We start from the raw sequence: 4,259 nt of genomic DNA, 5'->3' as shown, positions 1-4,259 counted from the left end.
ACAGTTGAAGCTGGGGTAGTCTAAATGTGTAGAAAAAACAATGGTTCATGCTAGGCTAGACAGGTCCTAAAAACAACAAAAGCCTGCTCAATTACGATAGTAACTAAACTTATAGCAATAGGTATATGGAGTCATTTAATGCCCATTAACCATTTTTTTACATATTTTTTTAACAAAGACACAAATGTGGGGGCACACATTGACTTTCGCAATGCAAAAACGATTTATTGTAATTGATACAGCAAAGTTGTTATTTTAAATATAAAGAATATAGTTCAAGTGTTCACATTAAAAGTGAAAACAAGCGTGATGTGGTGAGTGAGGGTGACATTTAAAAATATACATCTCATTGCCTGCATGGAAAAAAACTCCTGTTTGAAAGTTTTAACAGTAGAGGAGTTTTTTGTTGTATAGTGGTCGACGGCGTTTCGATCTCAGTGATTTAAGATCATCATCAGGACAAAGCAATGTCAGCATGAAGAATCTATAGGAAAGATAAGGTACATTTTAGGCAAAGCCCCTAGATTATACGTAGCGATGAACAATTAAGTATTGACGCAGTGCTCCCAGTAGATTACAACTCAGCATTAATATTAATTATTAACAGTTGTTCTTGAATGAAGCAAATTCATGCAATATGATGATATATATAGTCGAAGAAAAAATAGGAAGAGGAGAGAAGGCGGCAGAACTACGTGCCTGAAGAGCGTGCCAGCTAGGTAAATTGCTGCAATAGAGAACCGCAAGAGTGTGGAGGCTGTGAATGTTGAGTGCAACCACAATGCTGGCCGAGCAACAGAAGGCGTGATGGAGCGCATTACTAGAAGCCTCAGGCAATGAGACCTACAGAACAGGTGACCCGTGCAGCTATTGGCTCGAAGGTAGCATGACACCTGGGTGGCCAGTCTACTTGCATAAATGAAGGGCACGTGCAAGGGGCAAGGGGTACACGGCTGTGGCGTGTAATTCACGAGAGTGCGGAAACACCGCTTGGTCGGTTTTCAATGAAGGGGGACTCTGGAAATGATACCGGGGAGTCAGTAGGTGCAGAAAGATCGGGGTGAAGTTAGGCTTGAGTGACCTAGTACTTACAGGGCTAATCAGCCTGGCTGCATATTGAGGAAAGTGCATTGGAAAGGGCTGCGGAAGAAAGGCCGGATCCTAGGAAACTACAGCAGTAGCCGTACAGTAACCGTACAGTGACTTTACCTGTAAGGAGGGGAAGTGAAATAAGTCTAGGCTGGTTGTAATCCATAATAGATCATTCGGGAGGGCACCTGAGGAGAACGTACAGGTTTGGCAACAAGATCGCTTTAATCAGTCGAGTCTTCTCTGGACGGGCAGCCACTTCATCTAGAGACTGCAAGTGGCCCTACCTAAGCACTAAGCATGGGTGGGAAATCCGTTACGCTCGCGGATTTTGCGGATTTTCGGTAAATTCGCAATGCGCGAGATTCGCGAATTTCCCGCAAAATCCGCAAATCCGCGAGCAGCGGATTTTATGGCTTGCTGGCACTGTTCGCGTGAGTTCGCGGCTTCCCAGTTCAACTTCGCGCCCCGCGAATAAGCGCTAAATTGCAGAAATACGATTTTAGCAAAACTGAAACTACTTACCAGGTTCAAAAGTTCAAGCTCATCATTAGTAGCCATTTCCTGTAGTGCTTCCTGAGGGGCCCCTCCAGAGTTCAGTTGCCTACTTGCAACTATTATGTGACCCTGCTCTGACCCTCAGAATAGTTACACAAAGGTCCTGAATTACAGCTAAGGCAGACAAGCAGGAGCCAGGCTGGAAGTTCAAATCCAGTGACACATTAATCAGCCCCTAATTCATTATTGTCAGTTGGGGCAGGGCAGGTGTTGTAACTAATTTTGCAACAATGAAAGCACTTAGCAAGTGCAAAAGATCACTAATCAAGAAGCACTAAGGAAGCAGGTGCCAGCTAAAAAAATATTCTGTGACACATTAATCAGCCCCAAATTAATTCAGGTCACTTGAGGCAGGGAAGGTGTGCTTTGCCGAAAATAATGTACACTGGACAACCAGAGGGTGCAGTGATGAAACAGAGGGTGGCATGGGTGGGCCAGAGGGTGGCATGAGTAGTCAGAGAGTGGCAGTGGTGACAGAGAGTGGCAGTGATGAAGAAGAGTGTCCCAAACAGGCTGGACACGTAGAAACAACAAGTTCGCAAAACTTGCGACCCGACAGGTAAGTTCGCGTTTGCGAAATTGTACAAAACCCTCGCGAACTGGCAGAAACCCGCGCGAACACAAAAAAAAAATCCGCAAATTCGCGAGAATTCGCGGATTTTGCGGATTGCGAGTTCGCAAATCCGCAAAATTCGCGAACGCGAGATTCGCAAAATTCGCCCATGCTTACTAAGCACTGCGTAGTCGGTGTCAGGTTTCACCTGTGAAGAGGGGAGGTGAAATCATTATGGGAAAGTCGTGAGTACAGTGGTGAGCGATAAAAAATTGGGCTGGCAACTAAGAAGCAACCATACCTTGTGAATCCTCAAGATCACGTTAGTCTGTCAGAAGCTACTCGGGACGGGCAGCCACTTCCTCTCGATCATACAATGAAGGATTAAGTTGGAGTGAGGCAGAAGTGTATAAGTAGTTCATTCTGGTGCATTGCGGAGGTAAAAGAAAGACTAGAATGTGCCTCTGCACGCACATATGTGGTGAGTCAGGGACATTGTCTATGTAGGAGTCAGGGGTCCCGAACAAGAGCCGGGAGAATTGGTTGAGTGAATCAAAGCTAGTAAAGGAAGTGAATTAGGAATTATTGACCAGCAGTGCGTGGTAGTACGTGCCAGGGGCACGATGTAGCAATACGCACATGTGAGATGCAGACAATGCAAGAGAGGGGACCCTCAACTGCAGCAGTGTGCTAAGCCCCTGGCCAGGGAAAAAGTTAAAGGCCTAAGAGGAAGCACAATAGGAAGGATAGAGGAATAAGACAGGTGAAGAATACCTGGAAGTAGTGATCACAACATAATTGACAAACCATGTTTTACCATGTAGAGGAATAAATTATACCGGTGGACATAGAGCGAATGAGGCTAAGCTTACAGGTGGTAGAGGGTACATTTTTGCTGAGAAGGGAGACAATCATAGAATTGCATTCCATTCTTCTAGTGAGTTTAGACCTTGATCAATTGTGCAACAGTTAAAGATCCATTTACATTCAAATCTATCCAGAGTCTGTTGCTGGTTGCCCCCTCTGAGATGAGGGCATAGAACGTCTATAGCCTGCCACATGAAGTCCGTTTCTGAATGTCCTTTCTCGATGAAGTGTTCCACTAGCGGTGCTGTTGTGACTTTGCAGCGAATCCTGCTCTTATGCTGGGATATTCTGGATGTTATCTTTTGAGTAGTTTGGCCTATATACATATAATATGTTGCAAGAACACCAAATGCAGTATATGTCATTAATTGAGTTACAGGTGGAGAAGAAATTAAATGTTGTGTTTCACATTGCCATATTCAAAAACCTTTGTATTTTCGGTGGAGGCACATGCCAAACAATTACTGCATTTGTATTGTTCCTGGATGGGTAGGAGTCCTAGATGTGATTGAATGGATATCTCGCTGCGCGTGGGTTTATGGGCTTTCACCAGGTGGTTCTTGATATTACGACCCCTTTTGAAGGAAAAAAGGGGTGGCTCATTAGGAACATTAGTTGAAGCAAAGAACAGACCAGTGTTTTTTGATCATTCTACAAATCTTTAGGGCTCCTTCGCTCACGGGAACATAAGGGCCCACGAAAGGGCCAATAACTTGGATGACTGGGAATCTCTTATCACCATGAAAAGACTTTACATCAAGATAACACTGCATGGACTGCTTATGACTGAGTACCTACGGGCCAGCATAGCTCCCAGCGGCCTCAATATCAAAAACATACCACAGATGTTTCTGAAGAACATGGTCTTCAGGAAGGAATGGTCTCTGGTAGCCTGAAGTGCACCAGGGACCTACTCAACCTCATCCTCAATACAGCAAAACGTTTGGTGGATGATTTACTGATTAAAATACCCATGGCAGAGAATGCCCTCAAGACGACAATCCAAATAACTACATATAAGAACAAGTTATCACAGATCCACAATGAGATCAATGAGATTAAGAAATACTTACTGAAGAAAAAGATCAACAAACTACAGAAAGACATAAAGAAATCCAACAAAGAAAAAATCTACCCCTACCTAAAATAAGACTACGTCAGAGGGAGTGACATGTCTTCGGATTAAAGTACT

Source organism: Lissotriton vulgaris, unplaced genomic scaffold (assembly GCF_964263255.1).
Source record: "Lissotriton vulgaris unplaced genomic scaffold, aLisVul1.2 SCAFFOLD_308, whole genome shotgun sequence".
Lineage (NCBI taxonomy): Eukaryota > Metazoa > Chordata > Amphibia > Caudata > Salamandridae > Lissotriton > Lissotriton vulgaris.
The sequence above is the reverse complement of the archived record's forward strand: the minus strand, read 5'-3'. Positions refer to the sequence as shown.